The sequence below is a fragment of the Sarcophilus harrisii genome, chromosome 3 (genome assembly GCF_902635505.1).
Source record: "Sarcophilus harrisii chromosome 3, mSarHar1.11, whole genome shotgun sequence".
NCBI lineage: Eukaryota > Metazoa > Chordata > Mammalia > Dasyuromorphia > Dasyuridae > Sarcophilus > Sarcophilus harrisii.
Window position 1 is genome coordinate 75,492,385 of NC_045428.1, and position 19,058 is coordinate 75,511,442.

Consider the following 19,058-nt stretch of genomic DNA (forward strand, 5'->3'; position numbering starts at 1 on the left):
GATCTCACCACTGTCCTTTCTGTGTCATCATTATTTGAGATATCTAGATTTGAAACTTGAATAGTCATTGAGTTATCTTTCTCTGTCTCTTATATGCAGTGAATCACCATATCTCAGGCAGTTTTTCCCTTTGAACATCTGATAGCTATCTTTCTTTCCTACTGACACTCTCCTATCTTGCCTTTCTGACTCCAGAGCTCTTCTCAACTCTCAATTCATTTTACATCCTTCTAATCTTTTCTGTTTTCATCATATCTCTACCTTCACCAACAATCATCATTATTTTATTTGACTAGGCTTATTTGTTCTATAGGAGGGCTTTTATTATTTGGAGGGAGAGTTGGAGTGAGTTGTGATTAGTGATAAAGTTGCAAAGAAAAAAAGAATAGAATATATATAAATGAAACCTTTTAAAAAATATGCAGAAGAGAGCAAAAAGGAATTAAGAAGGTCATTAAATACATGCCGGGCAATGTTGGTAATATAATATTTGGTGGTGGTGGTTATCCTTTGTACTAGAAGAGGAACAAAATGGCATCATCATAGCATGCCATGCTGGGCAGTCCTGTGCAAGTGTCTCCTATGTCATACAATCAATTCTAAATCAATTCTAAAGTTCTTAAGAGAGACCCTGAGAGTGCCCTTGTATTGCTTTTTCTGACCATCTTGTGAGCTCTTGTCCTGTGTGAATTCTCCATAAAATTAGTCTTTTTGGCCAGTGTATAGTTGGCATTTGAACAATATGGCCAATGCAATGGAGTGCACTCTTTGCAGTAGAGTTTGAATGCTTGAAAATTTAATTAAAAAAAGAACTTCAGTCCTTTCTCAATGTATCTTATCCTGCCGGGTGATTTTTCAGAAGGTAGTTTAAATGGAAGCCATTCAATTTCCTGGCATGGCAATGGTAGACTGTCCAGGTTTCACAGGTACACAACAATGAGGTCAGCACAACAGTTCTATTCTTCAGTTTGTTAGTTTAATACCTCTCTTCTCTCACACTTTTCTTCAGAGCCTCCCAAAAACTAGTATTGTGTTTAAGCTAGCTCTGGCAATGTGAGTGTCAGTCTCATAATCACTGTGTATATCCCTGGAAAATATACTGCTAAGGTAAGTGAACTTGTCCATAGCATTCAAAACCTCTCCATTTGCGGTAACCAGTGATTCCACATATAGATGATATAGTGCTGGCTTATGGATTACCTATTTTTTTTGGTGTTGATTGTTAGTCTAAAATTAGCATAAACAGCAGAAAATCCGTTCATACTTTGTTGCATCTCAGTTTCAGAGGCTGCATTGCAGATTTATAATCAACTGCAAATAAAAAATCATGTACCAACACTCCTTCCACTTTAGTTTTGGCTTGTAGCCTTGTCAATTTGAAGAATTTAACATCAAATGAGATATTTCAAACCAACTTCAATTGTTCAGTGATGAAGTGAGCCATCTATACCCTGAGATACCGTGGGAACTGAGTGTGGTTCACAACATAGCATTTTCACTCTTTTTGTTGTTTGCTTGCATTTTATTTTGCTTCTCTCTCTCTCTCTTTTTCTCTTACTGGTTTGAATTTATTTTTCTTGTGCAATACAATAATTGTATAAATATATAGGCATATATTGGATTTAACACATTTCTACCATGTTTAACATGTATTAGACCACTTGCCATCTAGAGGAAGGGGGAGCAAATTGGAACACAAGATTTTGCAAAGGCTAATGTTGAAGAATTGTCCATGCATACATTTTGAAAAATAAAAAGCTTTAATAAAGGGGGAAAAAAAGAATTTACCATCAGCTCAGTAGCTGACTTTGATGTCATATTTGTTCTCATTGAAGGCGTTTGAAAACATGGCTAAAAACATCATGCTAAAAAGTATGGGAGCAAGCACATAGCCTTATTTTATTCCATTGATGATTGGAAAACCTCAAGAACATTGTCCATTGTCCAGAATCTGGGCAAGCATTCCATCATGAAACTGATGTACTATACTGATGAACTTCTTTGGGGAAATCACATTTTGATGTAATTTTTCATATGCCCTCAGAACTGACAGTATCAGAGGCCTTGATCAGATAGACAAATATTGTATACAGACTTCTGTTCTGTTCCTGGTATTTCTCCTAGAGTTGTCAGGCAGCAAATACCCTACCAACTGTTCCTCAGGCCCTTCTGAAGTCTAAATGCTACAATGTTTAATATATAAGCAAATGGTACTTACCTTGGCCCACTCTGCTTGAAGGCCATGTATGTTACATTTCACATACACCCTGCCTTCTTCTTTTAACATGTATGGGACTGTCTAATCTCTCTGCCATTTGCTCAAACCCTCATCAGTGATATTACTCCAATTTTAGGGATTCCCTACACTCCAGTTCTATATCTCTTCTAAGATAAGCTCATCACCTACAATTTCATCATCTTGGAGATTGATTCAGTTTTGATACACAACAGCTTCCTCTGGAAGACAGAGTGATGACCAAAGGACTCCCTTTTTAGAGAGCTCAGAATTTCATTTACCATCAGTTCTGCTTGGTTTCAATTCCATGAATATCATGCCCTTGCAACCTTGTAACGTCTGGTTTCCCCTTTTCCCTTTTTGGGTTACTTTTGTCTATTGTCTTCCCCCATTAGATTATAACCCATGGACCGTTTTTCTTTTTGCTTGTATTGCAAAAACAAATATATGAACAACCCCAACAGTTAGGGATATAATCTTAATCCTCCCTTGTACCACCTCATTCTGGGGATGAGAGGATTAGACTGATAGCTTTACACAATTCCTAAATTTGATTCCACCAAATTTCAAGTCCTCTCATTTCTAAAGGTTTCTCTTCAGGGCTCTTAGTAACATTAGCACACACTGCGTGGGAATTCATGACCAATAGTGTCAGAGAAAGACACTCCTGATTCTTAGGGTTTACCCTTAGAACTTTGAGAGGAGAAATACTTTTGCTATGGAATCCAATCTGCCAATGGCAGTTGAGAGAATAATTCCCAAATTTACAACATGTATAATCTTTTTGTTGTTCTTTGTCTATGGAAATGTTCATGTTTGTTGATTTTTGTCAAGTCCATAATTTTTTTAAAGAAAAAAATTCGAGAAAAATGATCAGGCAAATATTTATTAAGTACAAAATCAAATCCCCTGATGATAATCTTATTGATGATCTTCCTTCCAACTAACAACCTTAAGCTGTTGGTATGTATTCATCTTGTATGATTTTTGTTCATGTCTTACTGTAAATTCATGACAGGACATTGACCCAATGTGCTGGGGTTTTCATATATTTCTCCCAACATCTATGGGTATACCAGTGAAATATATGAATTTTCTTGCTTTATCATTTGACCAGCTCACCCTTTTCACTCATACATTATATTTCTTTGATGTCATCCTTACCTCCCCTATTTCACTTCTTCATATTTCTTTCTTTGTAATGTATTGCAGTCTTTTTTTTTTTTTTTACAGCTATCACTTACCATTGCTGGCAAATATTTAACAACTGGATCTTTTCCCTTTCTCTTCTTCTTCCCAAGTGTGTGCAAGACGCACTTTTAAGTTGAACCTTAATATTTTTCTATTATTTTCTTAAGTCTAGAAATCAACAAAACAATAAAAGAAACCCTGATTCATAGATTTGATCATTTTTGAGGTATAAACACTCACAGAAAATTTAACAATTGGTTCTTATGAGGTGGTTTTATGCTGACTCCAGCACACCTCTACCTGTGAGTGATTTTCAAATTCAGTTCTTCAGAGACTGTAATTTTCCATGACTCATCCATACAATATCATCAAAAGAAATATTGGTATTAAAAAGACACATCATGTTCAAATCATTTTTATCAATTGTCTAGACCTGTGATTTCATCTGTGTAGGAAAATTCCAAAATGGAAGCTCTCTCCTTGTATTGATGATATTTAATAACTGTCTATATCTTAAAACTATCAAAAAGTGCCTTGGGTACAGAAAGGATAAAGGACTTATGATTATGTAGCTAATATGCCAGAGGAAATCCTAGAACCTCAGTTTTTCTGACTTCAAGGCTAGCTTTCTCTTACTTTTCATCTCATCCCATTTCCTCAATCCATTTGTTTCTACTCAGGCCAACATATTCACTGTCCCACATAGATAGCATTCATTCTGTCTTCAGTACCTTTATCCATGCTTAGAATAACCTTCCTTTTTTTTTTTTTTCCTGTCTATCAAAATGCTATCCAGACCACATCTGCCTTATTTTAATAAGCCTTCCCCTTACCAGCATGTTTACTCATTGATCTTCTTTTCTCTGTGATTTTACAACATTCATAATCTGTACCAAACAATCTGACACTTGATTACATACTTCTTGTTATGTTTCACTCCTTTTAAAAAATTTGGATTGGTTTTGACAATTACATTATAACTTCTTGAAGGGGGGAGTAATTTTAAAATTCTGTGTCCTTTACTTGGCTGAGCACATGATAGATTATCAAATATTTCACTGGTCTAGCCCAGGTCATAGGAGTGTTTTTTTTTTTTTTCCTATATTTATAAAACATAGACATTGTAAATATGTGCATGACATTTGGAATTTATATATAGTTAAGGTTTCTAACTAAGTTACTGAAAGAGATAGCAATAAAACTAGTGAATATTACAGAAAAAGTAAATTGAAATTTTGGAAAATCAAAATTTATCTAGGACAGATAGAATTCACATCACTTTATTTGGTATTTTACCCATAGTAGATGTGCCTCTGGAACTTGGAAGATCTACATATAATATACAAAACATTTCATTTGATCTCTTAGCTGAAATTCCTTTCTATCATCCTTTCTATCATGGTCAGTAAATGATTTGAAAGACATAAGGATAAAATAATGAAAGTTGACATGTATAAATGTTCTAAATAAATCTGTGTTTGGGAAAATGGGCCCTATAGGATAAACACTTTATCTTGATACATTTTTGGGATCTGTTTCTGAAAGTAGCTAGTACTCTAAATCTAAAAAGAAGTCAAAACTATTAAACTGATGATATTTGATATCTGTACGTATTGTTGTTTATTGATAAGCAGTAGAGTTATAATAAGGCAGATTTCAAAATGCTATTCTGTCCCTTACTCTTAAAAAAAAATTTCTGTTTTTAACCATTCAAAGTAAAAATAAAACCCATGTGCCTCAGTAGAATTGTCTTGAAATTGCATTTCTGTTTCAGATCTAGCTTTCAGATTTGATCTCTCCTTTTGCACACTCTTTTTAAATGTATAATCCCACCCCAATTTAAAAATATTTTTATTTAAAATTTTGAGTTACAAATTCCATCCTTCCCTTCCTCCCTCCCTTCCCTACTCCCTGAGATGTTAAGCAATCAAATATAGGTTATACATATGCAATTATGAAAACATTTCCATATTAATTATTTTGTGCAAGACTACCACTAAGCAATTAAAACCAGTGAAAATCAATACTGGCAAATTGGAGAATGTATTTTAGGATTAAACTATTTAGTTTTCATTTAAATTTGAATTTCTCTTTCTATTTCCATTATTGAATATAAATTTCATTATGTTATTTTGCAATAAATTTTGCAATTGCATTGATTTGAAAAGGATACATTTGTTATTTCTGCTTTCTTGCCTTTGTTCAAAGGTTTTTATATCCTAATACATGGTCAGTTTTTGTGTGGGTATCATGCACTGCTGAGAAAAAGGTATATAGTTTTCTATTCCCATTCAGTTTTCTCCAGAGTTCTATCATAATTCACTTTTCTAAAATTTTATTCACTTCCTTAACTTTTTTCTTGTTTATTTTTGGATTATTTAGTTCTGAGAGGAAAAAAGTTGAGGTCTTACACTAGTATAATTTTATTATCAATTTCCTCCCGTAGCTTATTTAACTTATTCAAATATTTAGATGCTATACCATTTGATACATATATGTTGAGCACTGACTGATATGACTTCATTGTCTAGAATACCTTTCAGGAAGATATAATTTTCTTTATCTGTTTTCTGTTGCTTACTCTTAAACTGAAGATGTGTTTTCAGCAGTGCCTCTGGCAAATTGCTAATGGGATGGAGGAAAAAAAATAAGAAAACAAAGTAGCAGTCTTCCAGAATACCTTTAAAGATTTTGTACTCACCGCTGTTATTGAGAGTTATCTTGGAAGCACAGGAAAGCAAATTAAGAGGATGTAGTTCCTTCTTTTTAGCTATAAATTTTCAGACTAACATAGAATTTCCACACTTTGTCTCCCCCAAACACAAATACATTTCTAAAATTTCCATTAGACATTTTATGGAAAAGAGCATACCCAATGATGAATTGGCATTTGGGATTTGGGAATATGAGGTGGACATTGAGAAAGAGATGGAGAGTGCAAGAGATCCAGCAGAATTCTGTAAAATGACTATTTGGTTTAGTGGGTCACTTAGATTAGGAACTACAGAACACAGGGTCAGTAGAATGACAAGAGGAACATGTAGTAAAAAAACACAAGTAGATCAGGGAAAAAGAGAAGGCAGACTGTTCAGGAAAGACATGGAGGTCTTTGAAGAACATCATGATGGTGTTTAGGAAGACTGAGCTAAAGAGAAAGAGAGAGAGGTGGGGGTGGGAGTGGGGATTGAGAATCATGGATAGATGGCCAAGCTCTGTCAATCATTCTCCATTTGTTAATTGTTAAATTGGTTCCCCATCTAATTTGGCTAATCACCTAATATAATGAGCTTTGTGCCCAGTTCTAGGCTGGTTATTCCTTTTAGAAGGGGTAAAATTGTTATCTATCAAGCCCTTTCCTATAGCAATATATTTGATAAATAAGACTTTTCTTTTTGGTACTACAGTATTTGGTTTTAATTTTTGTTTCAAAGGTACACTAGTTTAAGAGTGGAATGAAATAATACTTGAAAGAGAATTTAGGAACAATAGAACTCTGCCTTAGGGAGGAAATGATCACTACTTAGGCCCAATTAAGCAACATTCCTTTTGTAGGTGACAATTTATCCTATACCCCAAGGCAAAAACTAAATTCCTTGACTACTAATCTCACTAAAAAGTGGCCAAGCTAGTAGTCAGGGACTTATCTGATTTCTATTTTAAGGGAAAAAAGGAAAATTTGGATAGTTTCTAGTGATTTACTTGGGACTAGGGGTGGGAGTGATCAGGTACACTTAATGGAATAAGGGTACTCTTATATGTTCCTAGGCACTTCCTAAGTAACAGAGGCAGGACTGGTCACTGAGTCTTAGGTTTCAGATCATATATGTGCATAGCTTGGAAGGATTGGATGGCTCACTACTGATTCTGTTGCTTGGTTTTCTGTATTCAATATGGGTAACAACTTGTTACCCATATTGAATATCTAGTTCTGGGGAAGAAGAGTCATTATGTAATAATAACTGAGATACTACTGAGGATTCTCAAAGTAAATGTAAAAGTGTCATGTCAATAATTCTCCTTACTTTTTTTTTTTTTATGAGTGACTCCATAGAACCTTAGAGATTTAATAATAATAGTGATGAGTGACATATGAGAGGCAGTACAAATAATCTAGTCTCTATGTCAAAATCTCTGGGTTCAAGCCTCAATTCTAACACATAATAAGCTTGGCCAAATCACTGAACTTCTCAGTGCTTCAGGTAACTCCCAGTTGTAGAACAGTCATAGAAACACATCCTCAGATGGAGTTCCTTCACCAGAAGGTCCCTGCACCAGTGGAATCACAAGTTGAAACTGAAAAAACAAATCAAACATTTCAACAAACTGATATGTGGATAGATAGACAATCATTTTTTGCAAACTTTAAAGCACTATATTTTATCCTCCAATCCCTGAAGTGATCACTTTAATTGAATTTGAATTGCATTTTTTCCTCTGGTCTGGAACCAATGACCACATTCTGCATGAGTTCAAATAGAGTGCACCTGAATGCATGTGACCACTTACAGAGGTTTATTATTCACATTAATCAAGACCTAATTGTTTATGTAATAGAGTGTTCCAGAAATCTTAGTGTGGTCTTAAGCTACTAAAACATAAAACTGCACTAAAAATTTTGGGAAACCTTATATATATCAATAATATACAAGATATAAATGAATATATATATAATATAGCTATATTTTTTGATATGCAGATATCATCAGTTTGTTTTTATCTCTATATATCTATATTCTTCTATCTTTGTGAGGTAAATACTATGGGTATTTTTATTGCCATCTTACAGATAAGGAAATTGAGATTAAGTAGTTGGTTGCTTTGTCCATGCAATTGGTAAGTGGAGGATGTTTTATTTTGAACCCAGATCTTTACTACTTGCATGTCCAGAATTCTTACCAAGACTGCACACCGAGGGAGATGGTTTATGATAAACAGAAATCATTATATATAGTATAATATACACAACATTTTATAATTGTGATAGATTACATTGGTATAGCTCCTTTCAATCATCTAGTCTAACAAGACTAATCATAAGCTGGATATTGTTTTTATTGAAGCCAGATAGACTGCCCATTCTATGAAGTTGTTTATGCTAGCTCTAGCTAACTCTGTTTATGGGATTTACAGAATTGTATTCAATTGTCATTCATGGGTATTTTTATGTGTGTTTCAGTGTGTACATATGACGGTTGAATTGGAGCCTGTCCTGTGGAGTTACTGGAGCACTATGATCTCTTTCTTTCTACTGAAGAAATTTTGTCAGCCAGTTTCCCTCACATAGAGACCAAGTTCATTCTTGGTGGAAGCTGAACATCTAAAAAAATGGTATATTGATATACAGAGCATAGAGTACTGGAGTTGAAGGAAGGAAGAACTGAATTCAAATTCTGTCTCAAATACTAGTTGTGTGACCATAGTGAAGTCCTTTAACTTCTGAGAGAGTTTCATCATATGCAAATTAATAGGACTGGACTCAGTGTCCAGTAAAACTTACATGTCTAAATCTATCGTCCTATAACCTTAAAAAGAGTCAGGTGCTTTTTTTCAGTCTTTAGATTTTTATACCCTCATCCTGGAACTTCAGGGGAAAATTACCTAAAACTTAGATTTTTGCCCTACTCTTAAGGTCTCTTCCAAAAAGAGGTAGAAAGATATTTGATATACAATGTAGACCACTTATAGAACAGCAATTCATTTACTTTACACAAAAGAAATGCTTAACACATACAGTACCCACAAATGTATGTTGACAAAAGACTTAAACAGGATATAGTAACATATGACTACTGTTATAATTTCCTGGCAGATTCTTACTTATTACATTAAGACATGATATAATTTGCTGGAGTAATGAATAGGCATTTTATATTTGCTTCCAACATGTATGGTCCAAATAATCTCCCACTCCCAGAAATTTTTTGTCAATCTTGGTTAGGGGATTGAGTTCCTCCCTCTGTCAATAGTTACCCTTTTTGGTTCAGAAACTTCCCCTAATGACAACCAGTTCTGACCAAAGGCTCCAGAATCTGCAGACCTTTCAAATTCAAAAGGTTGTCTCTAGTGTTAGCCATGACCACCTTATGATCCCTTCTTGGTTATCTATAAGAAGGAATGGAAACTCAAAGCAGAAAATGTACTAAGGAAAAGGCAATCTGTGACCTAATCAGAGGAGGGATATGTTTGGGGTTTTGTCCTGAGGTTGTATGAGTTCCCCTTGGAGGGGAATCGTCATAAGAATCTCTGAAGCCTCTGCCTAGCTAATGCTTGGCCATCACCTTTTTTCTTTCACTTTCTCTATCTCTGAAGACCAGACTTCAGCTGGAGGTAAGGAGGAGGGGGGAAGTTGGATTTTCTTCTAAAAACAGGGGCCTGGAGAGTAGTTCTAGGATCTCAAAGCAAATGTTCCATTAGGAGAGAAGATCTAGTCTCTTTAATGCTTCCCAGCATACTTCATGCCATGTCCTTAACAAGATCCATTCCTCCCTCTTAATATTTTCTACAGCTTTCCTTTCTTGGTCTTATTCTTCTTCATCTCTTCTTATTCTATTAATAGGCAATTGAGTACCACCTGAAGACACTGTTTGTTAATGGTATTATACCAGTTCTGAGTCTGTGTATTTCAGTTTTTAGTTTTCTTCTCTCTCTCTGAAGTTTGAAAAAACTACAAATCAAGACTTGCTTTATTGTTTTATTGATTGTCTCTATACTTAAGAAAGTGATGGAAAAAATGTTAATAATTCAGATTAAACTTAAATGTATTTCCTATCTATTTTTGGGGGGAGGAAGATGGATGTTAAACATTTACAAGTGATATTAGGCAGAAATGTGAGTTATGATCACAGTAAAACCAGATAAAATATGGTTAATCCATGAAGTGGGTGTGATTTCTGGATGGCCATCTTTAAATCTATCTTATGTCTCCATCTATCTATATCTATCTATCTGTTTTATCTCCTCTGATATAAAAGTATCTTAAAAGTTTCTTTTGGCAAGCAGAGAAGTGAATGAGGGAAAAATCTAAAGACTTTCATCTCTATGTCTTCCTGAGGTAAAAGTGATAAGAATAATTGAAAAGTTTGATGCCATGATTTCTAGTCTCTTACTATATATACTTTTTTTTAGTGAGAAATCTAAACTTGACAGCTGAATTCTTGTGTGCTATTGTTTGACAAGCTGTTTTTCTAAGGGCCTGTTAGACATTGCCATAATTTACCCTATGTGTTGGTGTATGTTATGTGTTCACTGCTAAAGAGGTTCATTTCAGGAAATCTTTTCTTGTCAACATAACTTGAAGACAGACACTTTTCCTCCCATAAGGACTAGTAGGTTTTTGTTGTTGTTGTTGTTTGATTTTGCAGACTTTTGATTATGCTTATAGATAGAAAATTTTCAGTACTTACTGAATCTAGTCTCTGTAGGCAACTCAAATTCAATATCCGAAACAAAACTCATCTTTTTTTTTTTTTTTTTTTTTGTAGTTTATAAATATTTATTATATAAAATTATGAGGTTTGGCCATTTTAACCCTATAAACTATTCTGAAAAAAATCAATATTATTATTCTTTATTCTGTGCCTACTGCAAAACATTTTGCTAAAAAGATGGAAAGGATCTGATTCTTTTTTTTTTTTTTTTTTTTTATTTAGTAGCCTTTTATTTACAGGATATATGCATGGGTAACTTTACAGCATTAACAATTGCCAAACCTCTTGTTCCAATTTTTTACCTCTTACTCCCCCACCCCCTCCCCTAGATGGCAGGATGACCAGTAGATGTTAAATATATTAAAATATAAATTAGATACACAATAAGTATACATGACCAAAACATTATTTTGTTGTACAAAAAGAATCAGACTCTGAAATATTGTACAATTAGCTTGTGAAGGAAATCAAAAATGCAGGTGTGCATAAATATAGGGATAGGGAATTCAATGTAATGGTTCTTAGTCATCTCCCAGAGTTCTTTCTCTGGGTGTAGCTGGTTCAGTTCATTACTGCTCCATTGGAAATGATTTGGTTGATCTCGTTGCTGAAGATGGCCTGGTCCATCAGAACTGGTCATCATATAGTATTGTTGTTGAAGTATATATTGATCTCCTGGTCCTGCTCATTTCACTCAGCATCAGTTCGTGTAAGTCTCTCCAGGCCTTTCTGAAATCATCCTGTTGGTCATTTCTTACAGAACAGTAATATTCCATAATATTCATATACCACAATTTATTCAGCCATTCTCCAACTGATGGACATCCATTCAGTTTCAGTTTTAGCCACTACAAAAGGGCTGCCACAAACATTCGTGCACATACAGGTCCCTTTCCTTCTTTATAATCTCTTTGGGATATAATCCCAGTAGTAACACTGCTGGATCAAAGGGTATGCACAGTTTGATAACTTTTGAGCATAGTTCCAAACTACTCTCCAAAATGGTTGGATTGTTCACAACTCCACCAACAATGCATCAATGTCCCAGTTTTCCGCATCCCTCAACAATCATCATTAATTTTCCTGTCATCTTAGCCAATCTGACAGGTGTGTAGTGTATCTTAGAGTTGTCTTAATTTGCATTTCTCTGATTAATAATGACTTGGAGCATCTTTTCATATGACTAGAAATAGTTTCAATTTCTTCATCTGAGAATTGTCTGTTCATATCCTTTGACCATTTTTCAATTGGAGAATGAGCTTGATTTTTATAAATTAGAGTTAATTCTCTATATATTTTGGAAATGAGGCCTTTATCAGAACCTTTGATTGTAAAAATATTTTCCCAGTTTATTGCTTCCTTCTAATCTTGTCTGCATTAGTTTTGTTTGTACAAAACTTTTCAGTTTGGTATAATCGAAATTTTCTATTTTGTGATCAGTAATGATCTCTAGTTCTTCTTTGGTCATAAAGACCTTCCCCTTCCACAGGTCTGAGAGGTAAACTATCTTGTGTTCCTCTAATTTATTAATAATTTCATTCTTTATGCCTAGGTCATGAACCCATTTTGACCTTATCTTGGTGTACAGCATTAAGTATGGATCAATGCCTAGTTTCTGCCATATTAGTTTCCAATTTTCCAGCAATTTTATCAAACAGTAAGTTCTTATCCCAAAAGCTGGGATCTTTGGGTTTGTCAAAGACTAGGTTGCTATATTTGTTGACTGTTTTATCCCTTGAACCTAATCTATTCCACTGATCAACTAATCTATTCCTTAGCCAATACCAAATAGTTTTGGTAACTGCTGCTCTATAATATAATTTTAGATCTGGTACAGCTAAGCCACCTTCATTTGATTTTTTTTTTCATTAATTCCCTTGAAATTCTTGACCTTTTGTTTTTCCATATGAACTTTGTTGTTATTTTTTCTAGGTCATTAAAATAGTTTTTTGGGACTCTGATTGGTATAGCGCTAAATAAATAGATTAGTTTAGTTTCTTTACAGAGAAAGAAAATTATAGAGCAATCTCCCTAATGAATATTGATGCTAAAATCTTAAATAAGATATTAGCAAAAAGACTACAGAAAATCATCTTCAAGATAATACACTATGATCAAGTAGGATTTATACCAGGAATGCAGGGCTGGTTCAATATTAGGAAAACTATCAATATAATTGGCCATGTTAATAACCAAATTAACAAAAACCATATGATCATCTCAATAGATGCAGAAAAAGCATTTGATAAAATCCAACATCCATTCCTATTAAAAACACTTGAGAGTATAGGAATAAATGGACTTTTCCTTAAAATAATCAGCAGTATCTATTTAAAACCATCAGTAAGCATCATATGTAAGGGAGACAAACTGCAACCATTCCCAATAAGATTTGGAGTGAAACAAGGTTGCCCACTATCACCGTTACTATTTAATATTGTATTAGAAACGCTAGCTTTAGCAATAAGAGCTGAGAAAGAGATTAAAGGGATAAGAATAGGCAATGAGGAAACCAAATTATCACTCTTTGCCGATGACATGATGGTATACTTAGAGAACCCCAGAGATTCTACTAAAAAGTTATTAGAAATAATCCACAATTTTAGCAAAGTTGCTGGTTATAAAATAAACCCACATAAGTCATCAGCATTCTTATATATCACTAACAAAATCCAACAGTCAGAGTTACAAAGAGAAATTCCATTTAAAGTAACTACTGATAATATAAAATATTTAGGAATCTATCTGCCAAGGGAAAATCAGAAACTTTATGAGCAAAATTACAGACCACTTTTCACACAAATTAAGTCTGATCTAACCAATTGGAAAAATATTAAATGCTCTTGGATAGGGCGATTTTATATATAATAAAGATGACAATATTACCCAAAACTCATCTTTTCATCCATATCCTCTCTTCCAAACTTTATTACTGTTGAAGACACTACCATTCTCTAAGTAATTCAGATTGTCAACCATGGTGTTACCCTTGACTCCTGTCTTCCTTTTACCCCATGTAGTTATCCCCTTGTCAAATCATTTCCTTATTTTTATAGCATATAGAATATGTATTCCATTTTTCCCACTTATACAACCACCCTAGTTCATGCTCTTATCCCCTCTTTTTTATTTTTTAAAAAAATATTATTTACATTAAGTATTTTTTTCCTCTAAAATTTTGAGTACCAAATTCTCTTCCTCTACTTTTCTCCCTCCCTCCCCTCCACATCCTGGGAAGGCAAGCAATATATTATCAATTATAACTATGAAACAAGGCAAAACACATTTCTATGTTACCACATTTTTTTAAAATCAAAAAAAAGAGTGAAAAAATATTTCAATTTATACTCAATTCATTAGTTATTTCTCTGGAGGTGGATATAATTTTTTTTTAAGTCATGAGTCTTTTAGAATAGTCTTGGAACATATATTGATCAGAATAGTCAAGTCTTTCATAGTTGATCATTGTTACAATATTGCTGTTATTATGCACAATTATATCTGGTTTCTTTTCACTTCACTTTGCACCAGTTCATATAAGCCTTGACATGTTTTTTTTGGACACTCTTCACTCCCTGGTTGCTCAAAGTATTTTCTCTTTGACCTGGGAGCTCTGGAATTTGATTATAATGTTTCTGGAAGTTTTCATTTTGGGATCTGTTTCAGGAGGTAATCAGTGGATTCTTTCAATTTCCAGATTGATTCTATTTTACACTCTGCATCTAAGATATGTAGGATAGTTTTCCTTGATAATTTCTTGAAATATAATGTCTAGTTTCTTTACTTATTATGGCTTCTAGGTAATTCAATAATTATAAAATTATCTCTCTTTGATCTGTTTTCAAGGTCAGTTGTTTTTCTGATGAGATATCTCATTTTTTTTCATTCTTTTGAGACTGTTTTACTATTTCTTGATGTCTCATGGCATCCCCTTGCCCAATTCCACTTTTTACACAACTATTTTCCTCAATGAATTTTTATACCTCTTTTTTCTCTTTGGCCAATTCTGTTTCCTAAGGATTTCTGTTCTTCAGTGATTTTTATGCCTCTTTTACCATTAAGCCAATTCTGTTTTTAAGTTATTTTCTTCAGTATTTTTGTGTGTATGCCTCTTTTATCAAGAAATTAATTCTCTTTTCATGATTTTCTTGCATCACTCTCATTTCTTTTTCCAGTTTTTCCTCTGTTTCTCTTTAACTCTTCCTGGAATTATTGTTGGGCTTGGGTCCAATATGTGTTTTTCCTCAAGGCTTTTTTGTAGTTGTTTTCACACTATTTAATTCTAAGTTTGTCTTGATCTTCCCTACCATCATTGTACTTTTTCATTTCTTTGCTATTGTTGTTTACTCATTTTTCAGCCTATTTCTTGACTTTGAACTTTTTTTTTTTTAAAGTTTGGCTCTGCTCACCTAAGAGTGAGGAGACACTGTCCAAGTTTTAGGTTTTTTTTCAGAGCTGGTTCTGGAGGGTCTGCAAGATTTGGGTGCTTCCAGGGTGGTGTGATCTGGGGAGAGGTATGGTACCTGTATTCCTGGTTTGTTTACCCAGAAAACCTCCCCTCACCCCCCCCCCCCCACCATCTCAGCCCTTCCTGCAACCACAAGTATCAGTGTTCTCCTTGTCTTAAGTTGTGACCAAGCCATCTGCTCTCTTGTGCCTGACCTGTATTACTCTTCTTTGCCTTAGAACTGAGCCAGAACTGCAGATGGGCAATAGAGTTGCCAACCAGTGCCAGCTGCACCCAGTATCAACAAAAGGCCCCTTTAGGATCTATTGTCTGAGCCCCTTATCATCTCTGGGCTGAGTTCCTTTAATTGTTGTTACAAATGTTGTTGCTGCTATCACCTGCATGGGCCCCAATGTCACAAACTTCTCTAACCAACCTCCTAAGTTTTCCTAGGCTGGAAAATTGTCTCAATATGACCTTTTGTTGGCTCTGCTGCTCCAAAATTTTATTTAAGGCATTATTTTAAAGCTGTTTGGAGGGGGATGTTGAGAATTCAGCTGGGTTGCATCTAATCTGTCATCTTGGCTCTGCCCCACCCTTATCCTTCCCTTAACTGCACTATTGCAATAACCTATTTGAGCTGCTTGACTTTTTTCTCTCTTTAATTCAGCTTTCACTTAACTGTCAAAGAGATTTTCTTAATGTCTAGACCTGTCTGTAATAAAATCCAGTGGTTTCTTGTTACTTTTATGATCAGATATAAATTCCTCTGCTATTGAAAGCTCTTCACATCCTAATCCCTTCCTACCTCTTTAATTTCTTTCATTTTATTCCTTCTCACACAATCCATAAAATAGCTATTTTGGTCTAGTTATGCTCCCTCCTCACCTCTGCCTGTTGGCTTCTCTGATTTCCTTTAATACTCATCTCTTAACTTGCCTTCTGCAAATAGGCCTTTCCAAGTTCCCTTAGTTCCTGGTGTCTGCCCTAAGTGAGACCCTCAAAAACACCCACAAATTCCAAACTTTTAAACATGGTCCCTGACACATAACTACAGTGGCATTTTGATTTGTCCCACATAAATCCACAATTAGGTCTATGTAGTCAGTCAACAAAATGTACTTAATGAATGTGCAGAAATGAAAAAGGATGGTATCCTCCTCTAAAAGAGGAGAAAGACCACATGAGCTTTGAAAAGTAACTACAATATCTTGAGACAGGATTATTGATAATACAAAATTTTGACAAATTTAATTTCAATCTTCAGGTACTGCTTAGGCATGCATGTACTAAGCAAAGAATTCTGAGTCACAATTCTGAATCTTTCACTATCAATCAAAAAGCCTCATTTATTAAGTACTTTCTATGTACCAGGTACTAGGATAAGTGCAGGGGAATAGAATGAAAGGTAAAAATAATCCATCCCCACAAGGACCTCACATTTTTGAAAAGGAGGTAATATATAACTAAGTATATGGAAGATATGTGCCAGGAGATGAAAGATGATCTCAGAGGGAGGTGAGAATGAGAAGGAAGTACTAGGACCTGGCTTCAAATTGAAAGTAGAATTTAAACTGACATTTATTTATTTATTTTATTTTATTTTTAAAAATTTCAGAGGCAGAGGCAAGATGGTGGAATAAAGGTAGAAATTCTCCTGAACTCTCTCCTGAACTATTTCAAACTCCTTTAAATAATGACTCTAAACAAATTTTAGAGTATTATAGTATTCCAAAAGATGGGGTAGAACATTTTCCAGTCTAAGACAACTTTGAAGGTCAGTCGGAGAGGTCTGTGGCAGCAGGATGGAAGTGCAACATGGAGTCCTGGTGTTGGCCATAGCTCCAGCCCCTGCCCCATGCCAACAGAGCAGGAGCTGCTCTAGGGACCTCTGAATCAATGCCAGGATTGGTGGCTTTCAGACCTCTCAGCCCAGAGACACCAAAGACAATTTGTAGAGTTGGCAGAAAAGATTTCTCAGTAGGAGGAGAGGATCTTGGGAAACCAGCAAACCAAGAGTGGGTGTGGGCAGTGGTGGTGCTGGCAGCCTTCTGGTGCTTCAGCTCAGCTCTTGCATCACTCTCATTTCTTTTTCCAATTTTTCCTCTGTTGCTCTTAGATCTTTGACTCTTCCTGGAATTATTGTTGGGCTTGCGCCCAATATGTATTTTTCCTCAAGATTTTTTGGTAGCAGTTTTCACATTGCTATTTTCTTCTGAGTTTATGTCTTGATCTTCCCTACCACCAATGTACTTTTTCATAGTCAAATTCTTTGCTGCTGTTATTTACTCATTTTCCAGCCTATTTCTTGATTTAGAACTTTAAAAAAAAAAAGTTGGATTCTGCTCACCTAGGGGTGAGGAGACATAGTAAAGGAGATCTCTTTATTAGAACTAAGGAAGAATGCTGTTGCTTAATTATGCTTTAGCACTGCTTTAGCCTAGGGGTAACAGTTTCAAAGCAGAAAACAGTGCTTGTGGTCAGATCTGTAGAAGGAGCTCTAAAAACAGCTGCACAAAACTCTTGACGCTTGGGACAATGCAAACTATACCCTGAAAACAGAGCTCTACTTTATTTTATTTTATTTTTAAAAATTATTATACTTTTTTATTTACAAGATATATGCATGGGTAATTTTTCAGTATTGAAAGTTGCAAAATCTTCTGTTCCAATTTATCCCCTCCTTCCCCCCACTCCCTCCCCCAGATAGCAGGTTGACCAATACATGTTAAATATATTAAAGTATAAATTAAATACAACATATGTAAACATGTCCAAACAATTATTTTGCTGTACAAAAAGAATCAGACTTTGAAATAGTGAACAATTAACCTGTGAAGGAAATCAAAAAAGCAGGCAGACAAAAATAGAGGGATTGGGAATTCTATATAGTGGTTCATAGTCATCTCCCAGAGTTCTTTTTGGCTGGGTGTAGCTGGTTCAATTCATTACTGCTCTGTTGTAACTGATTTGGTTCATCTTGTTGAAGAGGGCCACGTCCATCAGAATTGATCATCATATAGTATTGTTGTTGAAGTATATAATGATCTCCTGGTCCTGCTCATTTCACTCAGCATCAGTTCATTTAAGTCTCTCCAGGCCTTTCTGAAATCATCCTGCAGAGCTCTACTTTAACAAATAGTTAAAAGCTGAGTAATAGGCTAGAAAAGTGAGCAAACAACAAAAAAAGTTTCCAACCATAGAATGTTACTATGGTAACAAGGAAATTCAAAACATATAGTCAGAAGCCGAAAACAAAGTCAAAGCTCCTACATCCAAAGCCTCCAAGAAAAATAGGAATTGATCACAGCCTATGGAAGAGCTAAAAAGGGATTTTGAAAATTGAGTAAGAGAGAGGAAAAATTAGGAAGAAAATTGAGAGTGGTACAAAAGGAAATATATAAAATTAATGAGGAGAAGAATGCCTTAAAAGGAAAAATTGGCTAAATAGGAAAGGAGGTACAAAAGCCCACTGAGGAAAAAAAATTCCTTAAAAATTAGATTTGAGCAAATGGAAGCTAATAACTTTATGATAAATCAAGATACAATAAAACAAAACCAAAAAAAGTGAAAAAAGATATCTCATTGGAAATAGATCCAGAAGAGGTAATCTAAAAATTATTGGTTTATCTGAAAGCCATGATCAAAAAAAAAAAAAAAAAGAAAGAAAGAAAGAAAGAAAAGAAAAAAGCTTGGATGTCATCTTTCAAGAAATTTTTTTTTAATTAAAAGCTTTTTATTTTCAAAACATATGCAT